This window comes from Pristis pectinata, chromosome 26, assembly GCF_009764475.1.
Source record: "Pristis pectinata isolate sPriPec2 chromosome 26, sPriPec2.1.pri, whole genome shotgun sequence".
Classification (NCBI taxonomy): domain Eukaryota; kingdom Metazoa; phylum Chordata; class Chondrichthyes; order Rhinopristiformes; family Pristidae; genus Pristis; species Pristis pectinata.
The window spans coordinates 20,172,932-20,196,410 of record NC_067430.1 but is presented as its reverse complement, the minus strand read 5'-3'; the positions used below and the strand labels follow the sequence as shown (position 1 = coordinate 20,196,410).

General features: G+C 40.5%; 1 protein-coding gene across 8 annotated transcripts in view; it reads right to left on the bottom strand.

Annotated features, from left to right (window-relative positions):
- The window catches only part of camta1a (calmodulin binding transcription activator 1a), a 936,513-nt gene that overhangs the window by 168,385 nt on the left and 744,649 nt on the right, over positions 1-23,479 (bottom strand). The window lies entirely within an intron of this gene.

Here is a 23,479-nt window from a genome sequence, read left to right as displayed (position 1 = left end):
AGAGCGGAACCGAGAGACTAATGACAATGAGGAACTTAAAGTCATTAATATCACTGAAGAGAAAGCAATGGCTCTAAAACTGGACAAATTAAGGAATACAGACCAGTTAGCCTGAACTGGGAAAGTGAAAAAATCAAGTTAGCCCTCTGCTATTCACAACGCATACTAATGACAAAAGAAAAGGCTGAGTATAATCTATCCAAACTGATTGATAATACAAAACTAGGCAGGAAAGCAAACTGCCTGGAGGGATACAGACAGATTAAGTGAGTGGGCAATAAAATGGCAAATGAAATATACGTGGGAAGATGTGAGGTTATTCACTTTGGTGGGAACAGAAAATGATACTTTAAATGCTGAGATACTAGTAAATGATTGCATTCAGAGGGATCTTGATGTGCAGATTCATGGGAGGCAGAATGTAAACATGCATGTGCAGTAAACTGTTGGGATGGTAAATATATTTTGACTTTATTGCACGTGGATTGGAATGTAAGAGTAAGGCAGTCTTGCTGCAATTGTACAGGCTTTTCTGAGGCCACACTGGAGCTGCTTTGATTTTTGTATCTAAGGGAGAATACACTTACCTTGGAATCAGTACAGCATAGAGTCGCTAAATATGTGGTTTGTCCTAAGAGAGCAGATAAAGGAATACTGTCCTATACTTATCAGCTTATAAGTGTGAAGGGCAATCTCATTAAAAAATATAAGACCTGAAAAGTGTTGATAAAATGGAGCATGGTTTCAGAATAAGGTGTTGCCCATTTAGTAAGAGATGACAAAGAATTTCCTTTTCTCAGAGGTCATGAACCTTTGAAATTCTCTACCCCACAGAGCTGTGCAGGTTGAATCATTAAATTTATTCAAAATGGAGTCAAACAGACATTTGGACTACAAGGGAATCAAGGGGAATGGAGGGAGAGCAAGGAAGTGGTGTTGAGGCCAATATTGGATCACTCATGATTTTATTGAATAGTGGAGTAGGTTTGAAGGGATGATTGGTCTACCCTTGTTTCTGTTTCTTACATTCTTATGTTGATTTATTTCCTGAGATTTGTAAATCTTTAGAATTCTCTGCTTCAGAGGACCTTGAATACTGAATCATTATGTGCATTCAAAGCTGAGATCAACTGATTTTTTGACATGGAAATCAAGGAATATAGGGAAATGGGCATCAAAGTGGGCTTTTGGAAGAAGATCATCCATGACACTGAATACTCGAGCAAGCTTGAGAAGCCTTCTGACCTTTTATTATTTGTATACTGTTATTTTTCAGGAATAGATATCTCCTTTGACCACTTCTAATTGTGGAATTCCTGGCTCAGTCCCAGATAAATGCCACTTAACATGAAAATAGGCATAAGGAATTCTCCTCATTGCTCATTGCAGGAATGAAGAAACCAGTTCTGCCTCATATTCTAGTTCCTAATTCAGGGATTTATTGGAATTTCTGGTTCTGTGTTTTCTGTTTACATAGCACAACAGCTCAGAAATAAGCCATTCAACTGAACTATATATATTGTACTCGTCTCTTCCTGCCCCCCCACTTAGGAAAGAGACAAGTAGGGGAGCCTCATATACAGCATAAGCAACTCGCCACTGGTTCCCCCATCATCAAGGAAAAAAACAAGGGCAGCAGATATATGTGAACACCACCTCTGCAAACTCTCCTCCAAGTTACACACCATCCTCAGTTCAAAAGGAAGCTCACCACCTGCTTCTAAAGAACAATTAGAGATGGACAATAAATAATCTTTTGTCTTATGAATAAATAAAACAAAACTTTCTATTTTTTCTCCTTCATGTGTTTATTTACCTTCTCCTTAAATTGATACAGGTCATTTCCCTCTAGTAATCCAAGTTCCATATTCCAGCCATTATGTTTTGTGTTTTCAATAGGCCTAACAAACCATCACTTACTGAAAAGATACTTCAATAGTCACTCTCCCTCATCCTCCCACTCCTAGGCAGTTAACAAAGTAACTTCATCCTATTTTATCAGGCACTACCACTCATTCAAATAATCCTGCACTCCCCCAGTCCTGTAGTGGCATGTGTTGGTCTACATTTTTGAACTCAATTCTCTGGAATAATCCTACTGATGGTAAAAATGTTACTGGTGGTAAAAATTTGTTCTTACTCAGCCAGAGATGAAAATTCCTACCATAGTCAGCATTGAATAGCTGGCATGAAAGACTGATGATCTCAGGATTGAACCACCTATTAAATGCTGGATTGTTGAGACAAAGTGACTTTCACACCTGATGAGTGACTAAGTTGCTTGCTCACTCTGTCCTGGCCTCATTTATCAGAACCTATTCACTGCTTTTCTCTTTGTAATCTAAGTGAATGCTTTCTCAGGAATGTTAACTACTGATACAGAACTCATTACAAAGGCCAATAAATTACATTTAATTATCAGACCTTGAGTTAAATTAGCGTTTTATTGTTGAAGTATACCAGTACAATTTTCAAAAAAATCATTGCCTGACCTCACAAACTTTGTTACATCTGCCTGTAGAGGTAATATATGATCTCTCTCTCTCTCTCTCTCTCTCTCTCTCATTTCCCACCTCACTTTGATTCCCCACAAGATTCCCCTCATAGTCTATTATAAAGTTTCTTTTCATATCCCTCAATGTCTTGCTTCCCTTCATATTTAACAAGATCTTGCTCTCCCATAGATTGTATCACAATCTCCTTCCACATCTTGCTCATTTATTTATTTCACCACAAGGTGTCTCCCTTATATATTCCACCGGAAGATTTTTCTCTCGGTCTCTCATACTCCACTACAAGGTCACCCTCGCATATCCTGTTCCACAAGATCTTCACCCTCTTCTCACATCCCACAATCCCTCTCTTTTTTCTCTCAAGTGCCACAAGGTTCCTCTTTCCTCCTCAAAAATCCTATGTTTCTTTCCTATCATATTCCGCATAGTCTTCCTCTCTATCAAATCCCAATGCACAAAACTATACCTCTCATATCTCCAAAAAGGCCTTTTAAATAATTTATACGGTGTGCAACATCTAAAAAATGCTTTTTTTCCTTTATTCCAATTTTTGCAATTATTCACTAGTAACTATGTAGCTTTACTGGGTATTTGTCCTACATCATCTTGATTTCACTATGATTATTATTTATTATCACTGTGCTTTTACTGCATTTCTTACTACTGGGCAGTAATTACTGTAATTTATAACCAGAGTAATAATTATAATAATTATTCCTCTAGGCCAGGAAGCCAATCAATGTTTAGTTCTGTTTGTCTTCAAGTTTTATTTCAAGTGGAGTGGATGCTGGCCTTCACTCTCTGGGATGTCAGTTCAAGACCATTCCAGATTAGTGGGATGCCTCTCATTTGGTTGCCAAAAGTAAGGGTCCAACAGGATGAAGGAACTTCCTTTTTTCTGGTACTTTTCATGACCCCAGGATGTCCCAAATTACTTTACAGATAATGGAGATATAATGTAGTGAAATAGGTAATACAATGGCCTATTTCTGCATGGCAAGCTCCCAAAAACAGCAATAAGATAAAAAAAATGTTATTCAGTGATATTAGTTGGAGTGTTTATTATGCTTCGCAAATTTGGTATTTTCCAACTGGCATTAACAGGAATAAAGACTTGACCTCATGACGTCATAAAGAGCTGAACAGCCAATAAGTACCTTTGAAATGTATTGACTATTCTAACATAAGAAACATGGCAGCTGATATGTGCAAACAAGCTTCCACAGACAATAATAACATGTCATCTTTTTTCTGTGACATTGGTTAATTGGAAAATATTGCCCAGGACACTGGGAGAACTCCCTTGCTTTTCCAATAGTGCCAGGAAGACTTTTATTTTTATCCTGAGAGAGCAGTGGGGGTATCAGTTTAATGTCCTATCCATGAGATTGAAACTCTGATGGTGTGGCATCCCTCACAACTGCATTGGGTATGTCAGCCTCGATTGCGACCTCTGAAGGGAGGCCTGAACCCACAAGCTGCAGAGTCAGAGGCTATGATGCCATTCACTGAGCTATAACACTATTCTATGGAATAAAGGACTGTTTATGTTTTATTTTCAAACACGTGGGCTGCAAGAAATAAACTACAAAATGACATCTGAATTGAATTGTGGATATGTAGGCAGTAAATTGAATTATGCTTCAAGTATAAATCCTAGATTGGTGTGTAATTGTGATCAGGAAAATAAATGAACAATATGTGGTGCTTTTTAAATCATTAATCTGAAGTGGCTGTGGCCTACTTGTGATGATGAACACTCTTACATTTGTTGGGTGAGTGAAAAGAATGTCCATGACTCCTGAGTCATTGCTTCATTTTTAGGGGCATTTAAATTGATCTTAAAACAATTTTATTTGGTGCCTTCTTTCTGAATCCCCTAGACACAATGTTATAGGCTTAATTTTTAATCTTTGCTAATTATTGCCCTATTAGAATTGCCAACTCTGGTTGGAAGTGATTCAGTATCATATGATATCACATGATCTGCTGCATCCAACCATCCTGCCCCCCACATTTCTACCTTTGGTCACCAATACTGCTATCCTCACTGTGCTTTGCTTTCTAATGGCCATTCAGAGTGAAAAGGTTCTTCATGCTTATTACCATCTACATATTCTGTCACCACTCATAAACATTTTCAATCCTTTTCACCTTGCAAGGTACTGATCAGCTTAGGAATGAAATTAAAACACCACTTGAAACCCAACCCAACCATGGTCAATCTAAACCTGCCATGAGTCTGAAGATCTATCATTTTTTCCATCCCAACCTGACCTGACCATCGCCATAAATGCTTTTGTCCAGAGAATCCTGCAGCATGCTCATTTGCTTAAATATGGTTTGTGCATTTCAGCCTGATGAAGTACTGAGGTGGCTCAGCTCCAGCCGGCCCCGTCTAGCCTGACCCAAGCTCAACACATATAGTTGGGTCCCATTTGGCTTGAATAGGGTAGATAGATTCTATTGCAAGATACTTATTAGAACCTTGTCAGATTGGTAAATTGGTTTATTATTGTCACATGTACCGAGGTACAGTGAAAAGCTTTGTTTTGCATGCATGCCATCATTTCATTACATTGCATTGAAATAGTACAAGGGAAATCAATAACAGAATACAGAATAAAGTGTTACAGTTACAAAAGAAAGTATAGTGCAGGCAGACAATAAGGTGCAAGGCCATAACAAGGTAGACTGCGAGGTCAGGAGTCCACTTTATCGTACCAGGGGACCATTCAGTAGTCATATAACAGCGGGATAGAAGTTGTCCTTGAGCCTGATGAAACATGCTTCCAGGCTTTTATATCTTCTGCCTGATGGGAGGGGGTTAAAAAGAGAATGTCCGGGATGGGAGGGGTATTTGAATATGTTGGCTGCTTTATTAAGGCTGCGAGAAGTGTAGACAGAGTTCATGGAGAGGAGGCTAGTTTCCGTGATGTACTGAGCTGTGTCCACAACCCTGCAGTTTCTTACGGTCTCAGGCAGAGCAGTTGCCATACCAAGCTGTGATGCATCCGGATAGGATGCTTTCTATTGTGCATTGATAAAAATTGGTGAGGATCAAAGGGGACATGCCAGATTTCTTTAGCCTCCTGAGGAAGGAGAGGCGCTGGTGAATTTTCTTGGCTGAGGCATCTAAGTGGTTAGACCAGGACAAGCTATTGGTGATGTTCACTCCTTGGAACTTAAAGCTTTCCACCCTCTCAACCTCAGCACCATTGATGTAAATAGGAGCGTGTGCACTATCCCCCTTCCTGAAGTCAATGACCAGCTCTTCTGTTTTGCTGACATTGAGGGAAAGGTTGTTGTCATGACACCATGCCACTAGGTACTCCGACTCATCATTATTTGAGATTCAGCCCACTATGGTTGTGTCATCTGCAAACTTGTAGATGGAGTTAGAGCAGAATCTGGCCATGCAGTCATCAGTGTATAGGGAGTTGAGCAGGGAGCTGAGGATGCATTATGGAACCTGTGAACCTTACTGATCTCAGAGGGAGGGAGTGTCACAAAATGACCTCAGAATCTTTGCACTACTCCTTGAAAAGTATGTGTGACAAAGCAAGGTTGTGATGGTTTCTGTAGTTGTATGGCCACCCAAAGCCACCATTTGGAGAATAGTCACTGAGGAAAGAGTTGCAGGCCCTTGTAAAATGATATCACAGCATAAACAAGTGTTTTCAGAAGAGAGGTTGTTGTGGGGGCAAAACAAAAAAAATTTTTCAATCAATTGGCATAGATAGTACCCTGGCATGCCTGCAGAGGGCAACATTGGTAGGCTTCTGAGTCATCAACTGCACAGAGATTAATCAAACTCTGCAGACTAACAAAACCGACTGCTCAACAGAGCCAGTTATTGAATTGAATTGTGACTCGATCAGTGCTGCTCTGATCAGTGTTGGCTGCTTATGAAATCCAGCTTAATGTTAAATACGAGCGAATACCAAACTTTGAACAATTTTAGAGACCATTCAGGCAGTTCAGCCTGTGACTGAGCAACTGGACAGGCAATGATGGCTATCTGTTGCCAGTAGTTGGTAAAGCCTTTAGGTTTTGTTTAACCTGTTTGCTTCGATATACTGGCTGTTGATAAGAGAAGCTCCCTTTCCATATATGGCACCTTCATTCACTCACCTAAAACTCTAAATGCACATTTTTACAATTATTTTGCTTTGTGGGTGATGCTATTAAAGCTGGCATTAATTATCTATCCCCAAGTAGCTGTTTTCAAACTAGCACACTTGCTAGCCATTATGGCTTATATTTCTATCATACCCTTCACCATCAAAGGATATCCCAATACACTTTACAACCATTAAAATTCTTCTGAAGTGTAAGAAACATAGCAGCCAATTTTTGCATAGTAAGATTCATCAAAATACCAATTTAATAATGACCAGATAAGGTGTTCTAGTTATATTGATTGAAAGATATGTGTAACTTGGAGACTAGGGAGAAATTTTAAATAGTGCCAGAGGATTTTTAATGCTAACCTGAGGTTTAATGTCTAATCTGAAACAGTGCAGTACACACTCAAATATCTCACTGAAGACTCAGCCTAGACTAGGTGCTCAAGTTTTGGGAATATAATTTAGAAATTTGCAAATGATTTAATGTTTTCCAATACCGAAGCACATAGCTAAACAGTGAGCAGAACAGCAGCACGTTAGAGTCATAGACAGAATGGTGAAATGGGCAGACACATGGCTATTCAATTTAAAATATGATATATGAAAGATAAACAAGTAGGATCAATATAATCTAAATAATATGATTTTCAGGGGAGGTGTAAGAGCAGAGGGAGTTGTGGATTCATATTCACAAACCTTTGAAGGTGGCAATATGTTGGTAAAGTGATTAAGAAGGTGTTTGTAATGCTTGGCTTGATACTAGGGGTGAGAGTATAAGAGTAGACAAGTTGTGCCAAATCTTTACAACCCTCAGGTTGGGCCTCAGCTGCAGTACTGTGTTCAGCTCTGGGCACCACACTTAAGGACGAATGTTTTTGGAGCTTGCAGAGGCTACAGAACAGGTTTACCTGGATGACAGCCAGGGATGTGGGAGTTCACTTAGGTGGAGAGATTGGAGAAGCTGGAAATTTTTCCTTAAAGCAGGGAAGTTAAGGCTGAGTTAACAGCTATTTACAATCATTAAGTGTTTTGACTAAACAAGTAGGAAGAAAATGCTTTCTCTGGCAAGGGTTGGTAACCAGAAGTTATGGATTTAAAATAATTGGGAAAAGAACTAAATGGGAGATGGGGAAGAGTATTTTTCACATTGAGAGTAGTTACTACCAGGATCTAGGATGCTCAACCTGAGTCATGGAATTGTCATAATGACTTGAGGGGGACTGGGTCACAATTGACCAGGAGAACACTGTCATACTGGCCAGAGGAATCAGATTCCATAGTACTGGGGGGGGGGGGGGGGGGAGAGGGGGGGCACTATGCACATACTTGATGAGAACTAATTTGCAAAATTGGGAGGAAAATGTTGGGGGTTGGAAGGAGTTGTACAGATCTCCAACATCACAAGCTTGATATACCAAATGTATACTCTGTAGTGTCTGGAGCAAGATGTAAATGTTTTGATTCAGAGACTGAACCATGTCTGACAACAACAGATTTATTACCTGACAGTAACCAAAACCTTAACACTCAATGCAAGAGTTAAAAATCTGGTGACTAATTGAACCACTGGTATTTGAATCAGCAACTTCTCATCTTGTTAACACAAGCCCCCCTTTCTGCTGCGGTCTACCTTATTAAAACTCTTTCAGGATTATAGTGATGGTGACCAGGATAACCTCATGATCTGTGCTTTAATATAGTACTGTGCTACAATCACCATTTTGCCCACAGTAATGAGACACTATATCTTTCCAGGGTGAGTCAGTTCAATTCCATAAACACAGCACTCCAAGACTTCAAACAAAGTTAAAAATGACAGATCCCACTCCTTGGCATCCATGGGCAAAAGGTCCAGGTTTAGACTTTCCAATTCTTAGTCTCTGCGTAGAAATGAAACACTTGCATATAAATTTACAGGCTATAGGTAAGGAGCAGATGAATTGAACTAATTAGACAGTTCTTCCAAAGTAACAGCACAGAGATTTTGGGCCAAATAGACACCTTCTGTGCTTCACCATTCTATGATTCTGCCCAGTTTTTGATTAAATGCTCAAAATATCTCACAAAACTTCACACATTGAAATACTTTAAAGTGGAGTCACAATTGTTATTTGACAGCAACATTACAGCAATGAGAGCCCAGTTAATCTGCATTTCATGCTGCTGATGGAGGGAGGAATGTTGATCAGGCCACTGGGAGAATACTATGCCTTATATCAAATTGTAAATGCCAAGGTATTTGTAACAAGCACCCACTTGTTATTGAGGTAAAGTGGGGAAGGCTGTAGTGTACAAACAGACAGTACACTGATGTGGTTAGGATAATGAGAGCTGCCCCCGTCAACATTGAGCATCAGCAGTGCATGTAGCCTTATACACCAGAGCTACTGATTCACACTGACCAGGGGAACTTTCATAATGACCAGAGGGAATTGAGGCACACCAACTGGAGAACTGGGTCACATTAACCAGAGTTGCAACTGTGTGGGGGTGGGGGGGGGCGGTGGAGTGGTCTGGGTCATACTGATTGACTTAATGAGACTGATACACAGTTACCATGGGGATTGCACATTCTTGGTGTGTGAGGATGGGGAATTATTGAGTCACATTGACTGGGAAAACCTGAGGCAAGGCTGGGTCACACCAGGGAGACCGGGTCACAATGACTGGAGGGACTTGGTAACACTGTCTGGGATAACTGAGTTGAACCATCCAAGGTGGTGTGTCATTACTGACCAGGAAGCACTGGGTCTGTCTCATACTGATTGGGGGAAGGGGGTGGGGTGAGGAGGATTGGGTTGTACTAATCGTAGACTGGGTCACACAATCAGCTGAACTAGGTCTTACTCACATGGAGGAGACTTGGAATAATGGGTCTCTGATCAAGACTGAGGTGCCCTGAAAACATTGTTTTGTGCAGGGATTAAAATGTGGAAAATTGCTGAGGTGACCAACTTCACAAGTGAGAGACAGTTAAAAGGGCACTAATTTGGCCAAGATGACAATGTAAATTGTCAAGCATTGACTGGGCATGTTAAATATTATGCAAGTTATTTTGATCATGCAGTAGATATAATAGGCAGCCATTGTGATACTAGCTTATTATGCTAACATCCAAGACAATTTTATGCTCTAACTACTGATAACACCATACAAACCTTCAGAAACAATCTTAAAAAGATCCATAATTTATATTCTGCCTCAGTAGGGCTGATGCCAGGTATTGTTCTCATAGTTTATGTTTCTTTCAAAGCATTTTAGGGCTAAAGTACAGGATTGTGTGAATAGAAAACCTCAGATGGGAATAAACTTGTATTTTCCATTTGCAAAGCAAATAGATAAATCAATATTTCAATTTGGATTGTGCTGGAAACACCGGGGCCAGTAATTGCAAAGTGTATCTTTGTCCCAGTTTTACTGACCCACAGCCATTGATGTCGTCGTTTTGCTGTGATAAACGCCTGCTGCCACTTCACAGATAAAGCTGCAGTTTTCAGTAGTACTACAGAGAGACTGAATTAAAGGGGCAGGAATTAAAGGGGCATTGACTGTATGTAAAGGCAACACCCTATGAACAGCTATATTGGTATTGGTATTGGTTTATTATTGTCACTTGTACCGAGGTACAGTGAAAAACTTGGCTTGCGTACCGATCGTACAGGTCAATTCATCACTCAGTGCAGTTACACTGGGTTAATACAGAGTGCATTGATGTAGTACAGGCAAAAACAATAACAGTACAGAGTAAAGTGTCACAGCTACAGAGAAAGTGCAGTGCAATAAGGTGCAAGGTCACAACAAGGTAGATCATGAAGTCATAGTCCATCTCATCGTATAAGGGAACCGTTCAATAGTCTTATCACAGTGGGGTAGAAGCTGTCCTGAAGTCTGGTGGTACGTGCTCTCAGGCTCTTATATCTTCTACCTGATGGAAGAAGAGAGAAGAGAGAATGTCCCAGGTGGGTGGGGTCTTTGATTATGCTGGCTGCTTCACCAAGACAGCAAAGGTAAAGACAGAGTTCAAGGAGGGGAGGCTGGTGTCCGTGATGCGCTGGGCTGTGCCCACAACTCTGTGCAGTTTCTTGCAGTCCTGGGCAGAGCAGTTGCCGTACCAAGCCGTGATGCATCCAGATAGGATGCTTTCTGTGGTGCATCGATAAAAGTTGGTGAGAGTCAAAGGGGACAAACTGAATTTCTTTAGCCTCCTGAGGAAGTAGAGGTGCTGATGAGCTTTCTACGTGATTTGACCAGGACAGGATGTTCACTCCCAGGAACTTGAAGCTCTCAACCCCCTCGACCTCAGCACCGTTGATGTAGACAGGTGCATTTACACTGCCTCCTTTCCTGAAGTCAATGACCAGCTCTTTAGTTTTGTTGACATTGAGGGAAAGGTTGTTGTCATGACACCATTCCACTAAGCTCTCTATCTCCTTCCTGTACTCTGACTCATTGCTGTTTGAGATACCGGGTTCTTTCTGGTCTTTGTTGAGGAAGGCAATGGTTAGGGGAATTTCAGTAACCTGGGCCGAGAAATCAGACAGGGTTCTCATTCCTATGACGAAAAATATGCAAATATTGGGTGATATTTCTTAAGTGAAACGGGTCAAAGTCACGTCTTCCCCACCCCTTTCCGCCTTCAGCCTGGAACTGCTCTCTCCATGATTCCCTGGTCTGAGAGGTTGAGACCAGAAGTACGAGAAATGGAGGAAATGCAAGAGAGGGCTCCATCAACTACAGTAGAAGGGAAATCCATTTCCTGAAAAAGGAGGACATTTCAGATGTCCTGGAATGGAAGGCCTCATCTTCAGAGCAGATGCAGTGGAGATGGAGAAACTGGGAGAAAGGGATGGCATCCTCAGAAGAAACAGCATGCGAAGACATGTAGTCAAGGTGGCTATGAGAGTCAGTGGGTTTATAGTAAGTGTTAGTGGATAGTTTGTCTCCTGTGATGGAGACAGAGAGATCTAGAAAAGGGAGAGAAGTGTCCGAAATGATCCGAGTGAATTTGAGAGTGGGGTGGAAGCTAGTACAGAAGATGATAAAATTGAAGAGTTCCACAAAAGTGCAGGATGCAGCACCAATGCAGTCATCAATGTGATGGAGGAAGAGATGGGGAGTGGTACCAGAGTAGGCTTGGTACAAGGACTATTCCACATAGCCAATGAAAAGACAGGCATAGCTGGGGCCCATGTGAGTGGCCATGGCTACGCTTTTGATTTGTAGGAAGGGAGGAGAATCAAAAATGAAGTTGTTCAGGGTAAGAACAAGTTTTACCAGGTGGTTGAGAGGGTTAGTGGAGGGGAACTGGTTGGGTTTTTATTGCAGAAATAAGTGGAGAGCTTTAAGATCTTCCTGATAGTGGATGGAGGCTTTTAAGTCTTTCTGATGGGAGAGGTCTGCTCTGTCACATGAGGTAGAGTTCTAGGGACTGATGAAACTTCCAACTAAACTTCCCAATCACAGAGGAGGCCATTCAGTCCATCAAGTCCATGCTAGCTGTCAGAGCAATCCCATCCTCCTACTTATTTCCCTGTGCCCCACTCTCTCTCACATTCCCATCAACTCCACTCTGATTTTCCTACCAGCCACCTACTCTCAAAGTAATTTTATAGTAAGCAATTAAACTACCAACGAACACACCTTTGGGATGCTGGATGAAACCAGATCATCTGGGACGAGTATGCAGACTCCACACAGACAGCACTCAAGGTCAGGATTGAACTGTGAAGCTATAAAGCACAAGCACTACTTGCTGTGCCACTGTGCTGAGGTGTTTTGTTCAGAGTGTGGCAGATTTCTTTTGTGCTTGGGGAAAATGTCATATTAGTGTGTATGTTTAATTTATCGACAGACCACAAATTGCATATCTTCAATCACTGGGGAATTGTCTTTTGATCTGAAATACAAGGATGGTCAGGAACCTTTTCCTGCTCCAAGCTCCCTGCAGTTCCTTGTTACACTGGGCAGAAACTGTGTGGTCTGTCCTACTGCTCACCTTGGCTAGGCAGCTGAGTTAGGCTGACCATGATTCTCTGAACCAATAAGCTTCTAATTCAGTTAAACAGCAGCTGCAATTGGATTCTGCAGTCTCCTGCCAGCTCAGCTCGCAGCTATTGGTGAAAATAAAATAAAAATACAAGACTGTTAGCAACAGAAATAATAGAAACTCACTCCCACTCCGCAGAAGATTCCTTGAAGACAGCCCAGAAATGACTACTGAAGGTTAGGATTGGGGCTAGAAAGCTTTCTGATTTAGTATTTAATTAGGAATGGTCCAGGAAAATAGCCTCAGGAATGGTTTGGGATTAGTTTTATCAATTTACAGTGAATGAGATTTGCAGAGAAACTCAGATTAAGAAAGATGCTTTCATGAGCAGTATTAATTCACAGCCTTAAAATGGATGTGGGAGATAAACTGAATATATGAAACAGAAGCTTAACATGTAACCCTCCATTTTACCTTCCCTTGACCTTTCCTGCCTCAACTTCTTCATCCATCATTTCATTCTTTCCCTCTGTTCACTTAAACTTTGTCTTCACTTCTTCACTCTCTTTCCTTACAACCTCTGCTCTCTCCTCAGTTTCTCCTATATTTCCTCCATCTTCTGTAGTCCCCTCAATCTCTTCCACTATCCCCTTCTCATTCTTCCTCTATCCTCACAACTTCCTTTGCCAACCTATCACATTCCCTATTTCCTCATCTTCTTTCCCTGACATTCTTCCTCCATCCCCTCAATCTTCTCTCCCATTCTTGTTATCTCTTCAACTTCTTCACTTTCTATTTGAATTAAAGTTCCTTTAGACTGTCCAACATTTCCAGCATTGGAGATAAATGTAAACAGAGATGTCTTTTTTAAGGGGATAAAAGAGGTAGAGCTTAATGCACGGAAAGCTTGCAGGATTAATCTGCATTAAGTTAAAAGTCCTCATCCAGGGCCACATAAAATTTGACCATAGCACCTCAGGACAGGGGAATATCAGCCAATCACGGAAATGCATGAAAATCATGTATGGCTCATCCTATAGTCGCAGAGCCAACAGCATGTCACAGATGAAAATCAGCCACTTGCAACGGGAAGGAACAATCAGAGGGTTGGGTTAGGGCATCTATGGAATCATAGCCCAACAAAAATCCAGGCAACAGAAGGATTTTTTTTATGGGAGTGGGAGGGTGAAGTGGAAATGAGAAACCTCAATCCACCAGACAATGAAAATATAAACCATCAATTCAGACTGAACAATCTCACCTAAAACTGCAGAGGTTTCTATTGTGTGAAAATTAAACCAAGGGAAGTGAAGCCCGACAGACTCAAATTAATTTATTTTAATGAATCATTTTATTAACGAGGGAGTTCTGAATATCAGATATCCTTAAAGGAGAACTTTCATTCTGGGCTTAAAGACTCAATCAGCAGGGCCTGAGACTGACTTCAGTTTCTTTCAAGCCTGGTGCTCTTGCAAGGTGAGGGAGGTCAGTGCTGCAGCATGAAACAGTACTTGTATTTGACCGAATCACTCCCAGTACTGATGTAGCATGGATTACATGCTGAGTAAAACTCATTTCACACAACCCCAAGAACGTATCTCAGAAACATGCCCTGACCACCCTAATTTATTATACCTTGGGTTACTTAAAATAATTGAAGGAATCATAGAAAATTTATGACACAGGAGGTTATTTGGCCCATTGTGTCTTTGCTACTTGAGAAAGAAAAGCCAAACTAATCCTACCTTCCTGCACTAGATCCAAAGCTGTTTGGATCACAGCTCTTCATATACACATCTAAATACAGGCTTACTCCTGCGATATGGCCGTTCGGATTGCAGAAATTTGCTCTTACAGAATCATTACGCAAAAATTTGAGATACAGCGTAAAATTTGCTCTCATGCAATGTGGCTTCGTGTTGTGGAAAATCACAAAATGGGCGGTTTTCTTGGAATGCAACACCCCGCGCTCCCCATCCCTGTAATGTGGTGGTCAGTTGTACTTTTTAAATGTGATGAGGGTTTCTGTTACTACCACCTTTTCAGCCTGTAAGTTATAGAACAAACATAGAACATGGAATAGTACAGAACAGGAAAAGGCCCTTCTGCCCACAATGTCTGTACCAACCATGATGCCAATTTAAACTGCACATCTGCCTGCACATGGCCTATATCCCTCAATTCCTTGCCTGTTCATATGCCTGCCTAAATGTCTCAGAAGTTGATATTGTACCAGCTTCCACCACCTTCCCCAGGCAGTGCATTCCAGGCACCTACCACTGTCTATGTAAAAAACTTGCCCCGTAAACCTCCTTTAAATTTTCATCCTCTCGCCTTAAAGCTATGCCCTCTGGGATTTCCATCCTGGGAAAAAGACTATCTATCCTGTCTGTGTCCTGACCAAACTTTTATACATCTGCACCAAACTTTGACTGATGAAGGCAAGTATGCCGTATGCCCTCTACTTGTGTTGCCACTTTCAGGGAGCTATGGACTTGCATCCCAAGATCCCTCTGTAGATCAATGCTCCTAAGGGTCAAGCTATTTACTGTACACTCTCCTCTTAAATTTGACCTCCTGGTGCAACACCTCACACTTGTCTGGATTAAACTCCATCAGCCATTTCTCTGCCCACATTTCCCACGTGGACTGGTTGAAGTTAATATCATAACATGATATGTGGGCTGAATGGCCTGTATTTTATACTGTAAGTTTTACATGATTCAATGTAAATTTATTCCTGTATTACCACAACGAGTCTTGAGTTGCTGACACACAGTATTTGCACTGCATCATAAAATTGTTGTCAAGACCATAAAAAAACCCAAAGACTAATTAATAACATAAAACTCCACAAACCCCGTTTGTTTTGATTGTGGCCCACAGCCTTGCAGTGGATGGGGCATGGAAGATATATTTTGCAAATGTGTGGAAGGCTTAAATGGCACAATTAATATGAATGATGGGATGCTGCAAAGAGAAATATCTGAGGCAAGCCTCCTGAGATTCACTGCGATTGGGCTTTTGGTGGCATTACTCCCCATGATACGCCTTTCAGGTGATTGGTTTTATGGCACGATCGCACCCTTCCCCATACTGCCCCATGCACTGTGTACACAAAGAATAATAAGTAAGTCAGCAATGACAAATCCCTTTGTGCAAGAATTCAGATATTAAATCAAAACCTAGATTCAAAAAACTCTCCAGAGTCCGGGAGGCAGGATTTAAAAGTTGAATCATTTGTCTTTCTGCCACATCAGTTATGGCCAGACACGGTACAGTGCTATCTTCCTACACTGCCTGCATTGCACATTTGGTTTGCTAACTCTGGCTGAAGGTATTTCCACCTTCACAAGTGGCCTTTTATTTTTACATATTTCTAATATTTTTATAACTAATAAATAAAAAATATTCAAAAAGTATTAAAAACATTAATAGCTCATTAATGATTTCTCTCCAGACTTTTGTTTGCAGCATTGTCAAGGAGATTGAATTTTAATTCCTGGAGACTCCAGGACAAGGCTGGAGAGTTGGCAACCCTCTTTCTTATACTTACTACACTTCAGAAGTACTTCACTGGCTTTAAACTGTTTTGGGATATCACATTGTGAAAGGCCCTGTAGAAGTGAAGACTTTTTTTAATGAACTATTAAGATGATGTTTATTCTGCTGTAGGTTCTTGCCTAACCTGGAGCTCAGTATAAAATACTTGACATCTTCAAACAATCAGTCATTGAGCTAGGAACCAGGTGTGTTCTACAGTGCAGTTTTGCCTCAATGCTAAACAGTTTTGGTGTCACTTTACTCCAGTGTCTGTGGCTTTAGTTTGACTGCAAAGTCTCTCGCAAGAATATGAAAGGTATGAGGCCATCCCTGAGAGTTACGTGATCTTATAGACAGCTGAAAGACTTTCCACTTGCTCCTAATGTGCCATACCCAATTAGGGGCATGGACCCAATTAACACATTCACATTCATCGTGTGAGAGTGCTGCAATTTATCAGCTCCTATATCAGGAAAAGAAGGAGGCCATTCAGCCCCTTGAATCTGTTCCACATTTCAGAGAGATCATGGCTGGCCTGCATTATAATTCCACGATTCCATAACCCTCTCAATGCCTTTTACCCAACAAAAATCTAACACTATCAGTTTTGAAATTTTCAGCTGCTCTCCGGCCTCAGCAGTTTTCTGAGAATTCCTTGATCTGTTGTGTGAAGAGATGCTTCCTGACATTTGGCCTCGCTCTGATTTTAAGATTTTAGACCCCCTGTCAGGGAAAATAGTTTCTCTCTACCCTCTTTCTAATTCATTAAACATCTAAATTAGATCACCCCTTCATCTTTTATACTCTGGGCATTACAAGCCTGGTCTATGCAGCTTGTTCTCAGAATTTAACCTTAAAATTAAGAATCGGTAGACTTAGGGAAAGAAAGAAAGAAAGAGGAACTAAGAGAAGAAACAGGAAACAAGGGAGAGAGATAGAGAGGGAGAGAGATAGAGAGCAATAAATGAAAGAAAGATTAAGATAATGAACAAAAAAAAACCACGGAGCTGGAGAATGACTGAAGTGTGAGAAGCATTGCAGGGAGACAGAAAAGAGTGATGGAGACATCCAAGAAAATGAAATAGGAGAGAAATGGCAGACAGAAACAGAAAGAAAGTAGCAACAAATAAAGCGGTCAAGAAATGACAGAATAGGACAGACAAAGAGTAAAACAACAGATAAAAAGAAAAATGACTTAAATATTCTGGGAAACCTCAAATCAAACAAGGGTGCTTGACTAAACTGAAAACAAGACGGACAGAGTTTTAGACTGTTACAGGTTACAGGTAAATGAATTTAAAATACAAAGTTAATGAGATCACCTCTGTTGTGCACTGTACAGTCAGCGAGGGCCAATTCCTGTTACTCACCTCTTGTAAATAATTATTTTGTGCTGACTTAAAAGTAACACACGCTTTTGACATTTTTGTTAATGCAAAACACACTGAGCATCACAGCTGTGCCATGGCACACCTGAGACACTGTAGTTAGAGAAAAATGCCATTGGGAAGAAATACACAGCTCTTTAGCTATACCCATTATCACCAGCTCCATGTCGGGGGAGCTCCTACTCCATTACAAGTCATTTTGCTAGAAATTCATCCCCAGTTGGTAATGTTAAGTGTGCTACATGGAATGAAATTTGGAGCCACTGTACGTGTTATCATTGCTATATAGCATGTTTAGCGCTACCAACTGATGATAAATTTCAGGGTGACTGTCTTTTAAATGATCCATTAGAAGAAAAAACTGCATTAGTGTAGCATCTTTCATGACCTCAGGATCTTCCCAAAACAACTTATAGCCAAATAAGTATTTGTTGAAATATTGCAGTGTAGGAAATACTTTAGTCAATTTGCATGCGACACGCTCCCACAAAAAATTGACCAGATACTCTTTGTCGGTGATGTGGGTTGACTGTTAATTGTCCATCAGGACACCGTAAAGAACTTCCACATCCTCTTCCAAAACCATGTTATGGGACCTTTACGCCAATATGAGAGGGGAGATGGAATTTTGGTTGAATGTTTCCTTCAAAAGATAGCACCTCTTGAGTAATGCAATAGCAGCCTGGATTTTTGGATGACCAAGTAAAGTGAGTCCTCATCTGCCCTCTCAGGCAGACATAAAAGACGCCAAGATCTTCTGACTTGGAGAACAGGACATTCAGATGGCAAACTTTAATGATACTTGAGATACCTGGGGAACACTGCCATGTTTTCTACATTTATAACATTGATTGTATTTCGAAAAGATTTCGAAGGCTGGAAAGTGCTTCAGATCCTGCTGAAACTATGTAAATGCAAGTACTTTCTTTTCTTTCTTGGTAAAAATGCACTTCAATTGAAGAACGTGATAAAATCATTAAATTAATGAAATATCTGAAATGTACCTAGTTCAAGTCTCAGCAGGGTACAAACATCCAAGATCAACATATTCTTCACAGAATTACATCGGCAGGAGTGCATGGAAACTGACCATTAAGCCCAACCAGTGCATGTCAGTGTCTATGACCTACTCAAACCTCCTCCTGTTCATTTGTATCTAACTCTCTCAGCATGACTCCCTAATCCCTTCTGCCTCATGATTTTTTTTGCCATAAATACCTCTATGCTATCCACCTCAAATACTCCCTGAAGTGAAGAGTTCCTCATTACCAGTTGAAGCATAAATCAGCTATGATCATGCTGAATGACAGAATAGGCTCAAAGGACTAAATGAGCTTCCAAAGTTCCTCACTGTTCTCTAATTAAAGAAGTTTCTCCTGAATTCCCTATTTGGTTTCTTGGTGGCCAACTTGCATTGATGACCACATTGTTCTTTCCCATAAATGCGAATATTCTGTGTTTACTCCATCAAAACCTTTCATAAAGACCTCTATTTAGTCACAGCTTAGGCTATTTTTCAATTATAAAGTGGGAACCAGAATTATGCACAACATTGCATGTATAGTCTAAGCAAGGTTTGGTAGAACTTCAGCATAATTTCCTTACTCTTCAATTTTATACCTTTAGATATAAATCCTAGTAGTTGGTTTGTCTTTATGGTGTTATTAACTTGTGTTGCTACTTTTAGTGATTTGTGCAGTTGTACTCTGATATCCCATTGTTTTTCTGCACAATTTAGATCTTTATTTTCCAAATAGTATGTAGCTTTCTTATTTCTCTTACCAAAATATAATACCTCACACTACTTGTGTTCAGCACCTACTGCGAAAGGTATTAAAAAACAAACAGTGCAGAATGTAAGTTGGGGGAAAGATTGTATTGTTTTTGAGCCAAAGACATTGCAAAAGGAAACTGAGCAATGTAATGTATTTCCCAGCTGCCCAGTGGGCAACTTCTGAAATGGATTCAGGGCCATTTCCATTTTGATTGCAAGTGCAACTGCACTGTGCATTAAAGCTTCCATCATTGGAACAAGTAAAATGGCTGCCAGGTTCAGTCAACCAGGTCTTTTATAATGACTACCACGGGAGAGCTAAATTCTATCTAGAGATTGAGGGAAAGCGATGTGGGAAAGCAAAAGGCAGCACAACATGACAGAGCTGATAAAGAAGCAAAGAAATTTCTCAACTCCCTCCTGAGGACTTCAGACATGAGTAAATACGTACAAACACACACACACACACACACACACACACACACACACGGCAAAGTGGGAAGACAACACTTGCAATTCATTGAAATCTTATAAAAAGAAAGAATCCATTCATCTTCTCATACAGGCACTATTTGAAAGAACTATCCAGTCAATCCTACTCTTTTCCCATTTTTTTTATTTTTCAAATATATATCCAATTCTCCTACGAAGGTTACAACTGAGTCTATATCAGCATCCATTAGGTTGTGGTATTCAACTTGCTATTAACAAACAATTTTCCTCATCATCCCCTGGTTCTTTTGTCAATTACTGCATGTAATTCTAAGACGTGGTTACTCATCCTGCCATTGGAAATAGTTTCTCCTCACATACTAAACAAAAACAGAGAGCGATGGAACCGCTCAGCACGTCAAACTGTATCTGTGGGGAGAGAAACAGTGTCAATATTTTGTGTCAAAGACCCTTGATCAGAACGAAAAGTGAGAAAATAAATGTCTTACATTGCAGAGAGGAAGAGGAGTGGAGAGAACAGGGAGGAATGTCTGTGGTAGGGTACAAACTAAAGCCATCAAGAGCGACCATAATTAACAGATCATCATAACTTAAACATCTCCAATGGGACTCCACATCTTCCCTTCCCCTCCACTTTCAGCATTCTAAATGGACTGACTCTCTGTTCTTCCATTCTTTCATCTCCTTCAACCATTCACCTTCTCACCACATTTTCAGTTACCACCTCAGGAGATGAAACATGTTCCCTTTTACCTCCTTCTTTCCCGCCATCCAGGGACCCAAATAGTTCTTCCAGATAAAGCACAATTCACTTGCATTTCTTCCAATTTAGTATATTACATTCAGTGCTCATGATATGGTCGCCTCTATGTCAGAGAAACCAAACACAGATTGGGTGCCTGCTTTCCAGAACACATTCACTCAGTCTGCAAGGCAGCCCTGAGTATCCAGTCTCCTATCACTTTAATTCTCCACCCCACTCTCAGTCTGACCTCCTGCCTTCAGCTTCCTACACTGCTCCAATGATGACAACTGTAAGGTCAAGGAACAGAACCTCATCTGTCTGGTAACATGGAAGCCCTTGGAATTTAATAATTTCAGGTATTCACTCCAATCTTGCTGTTCTTTCCACCTTTAGTCACATCCCCTCTATTTTCTCCATCCCTCCCCCCCCCCACCTTTCTGCTACTTAATATGCATTTTTTTCTATGATGAGGGTTCTGATGATGTGTCCTTGTCCCGAAATATTGATTCTGTTTCTCTCCCCGTGGATGATGCTTGACCTGCTGAGCATTTCCAATATTCTTTGTTTCTCTTTCAGATTTCTCCAAATATTTGCTCCTTTCCCTATTTACCCTTTGGTAATCCCAAATAATTTTGAACACCTCTATTATAACACTCCATGACGTTCTCTACTCTAAGGAGGACAATTCAGATTTCAAATCTGGCAGAAGGGTGGGAACATTGTGATAGAAGAATGGAAAGCATAATATTATTTAAATGTAGTGAGTTTATAGAATGGTGAGGTCTGGGAGTCCCCATACACAAGACATAGAAGGTTAGTATGCTAATACGGCATATAATTAGGAAGTCAAATTGAATCCTGACCTTTATTGAAAGGGGAGTTGAGTACAAAAGCAGTGAAGTCTTGCAAAAGTTGACAGATTCTGGAATGGTTCCTACAGGTAGGATGTTAGCTATTGAAAGCCCACTATTTAAGAAAGGAGGAAGAGAGCAAACGGGGAACTATAGATCAGTTAGCCTAACATCAGTTGCAGGGGGAATGTTAGACTATATTAAGGATGTGGTAAGAGGGGACTTAGAAAATAATATTGGGGTTGGATAGAGTCAACATGGGAAATAATGTTTAGCTTCGGATTTTTTGATGTTGTAACTAGCAGAATAGAAAAGGGTAAACCAGTTGATGTGGTATATTTGAACATTCAGAAGGCCTTCAGAAAGGGGTCACATGAGAGATTATTAAGCAAAATTAGAGCTCAGTATGTAATATTCTGGTCTGGATTGAGAGGATTGGCTAATAGATAAAAAAAGAGAGTAGGAATAAACAGGTCATTTTTAAGTTTGGAGGTTCTGACCTGTGGAGATCAATGCAGGGGCTCAGCTGTTCAGAATTAATTTCAATGATTCGGATGAGGGGATTAAGTGCAATACAACCAAGTTTGCTTATGATAAAAAGCTTCAAGGACAAGCAAAGTGAATGAACAAAAACATGGCAGATGGAAGGTAATGTGGAAAACTGTGACATCATGCACTTTAGTACAAAAATTAGAAAGGCAAAGCACTTTTCAATTGTGAGATATTGTAAGTGTTGGTAGTCAGAGGGATTTGGCTATCCCTTGTAGAGGAACTACTACAAGCTAACATGCTACTATAGCAAACAATTAGGAAGGCAAATCAAATTGTGGCTTTCAGTGCAAAAGTACAAGAGACATCTAGCACCAATTGTATAGAGACCTGGTGAGACTGTATCTTGAACAGTGTACAGATCTAGCCTATGGAAGGATATATTTGTATAACATGAAGAGTTGCAAAGATTCACCAGAATGATTCCTGGGATGGTGTGTTTGTCCTATGAGAAACAGTGCCTTTACACCCTAGAGTTTAGAAAAGTGGCAGATGAGCTCATTGAAACACACAAAACTCTTAAGAGGCTGATGCAAGGTTGCTATTTCCCCAAACTGGGATGCTAGAGCCAGGGGTCGCAATATCAAAATAAGGGGTCGGTCACTCAGGACAGAAATGAAAAAAATACTTAGGGTAGACAACATTTGGAATTCTCTATCTAAGGGGGCTGTGGAGACTTAGTGTCTGAATATATTCAAGGAAGAGATCAATAGATTTCTTGATATTTAGGGTTAGTGCAGGAAAGTGGCATTGAGGGAAAACATCAACTATGATTTTATTGAATGTTGGAAGAGGCATGAGGGGCAATATCTTATGTTGATATGTAGACATGGGAACACAAATGACTTAGGCTGCACAGGAGGAGAAAAAGGGTGAGAGAGCGATAGTGATAGGGGATTGAATAGGGGCAGACAGAAGTTTCTGTGGTCAAATCCAGAATAGTATATTGCCTCCTGGTATCAGGGTAAAGGACATCACCAAAAAGTGCAAAGCATCTTTACAAGAGAGAGTATACAGCCAGAGGGCCTGGCCCATGTCGGTACCAAAGACAGAGGTGGAAACAAGGATGAGTTTAATAAACTAGGTGGAATTTAATGAGATAGGAAAGAGGTTAAAAACCTCTCCAGATTACTACTAGTGCTGAGTACCAGCGATTACAGAATTAGAAAGAGCATATGAATATGTGGCTGGAGATATGGTGTAGGAGTGAGGGCTTTAAATTCCTGAGTAATTGGGATCATTTCTGGGGTACCTGTACTGGCTGGACAGATTGCAGCTCAACAGACCTGGGACCAATGTCCTTGTAGGATGGTTTGATAGTGCTTTTGGGGGGGGTGGTGTTTAAAATAATTTGGTTGTTTTGCATATGAGTGCACCAACAAATAGAGTCAGAGTAAGGAAAAATGATAAGATAAAATTAAAGTCTCTTTATGTTAATGCACACAGCAATTGTACCAAGATAGATGAACTGATGGCACATTTACAAATAAATGGGTCAGATCTGTTAGCCATTATGGGGATGTGGTTACAAGGTTACCAAGACTGGG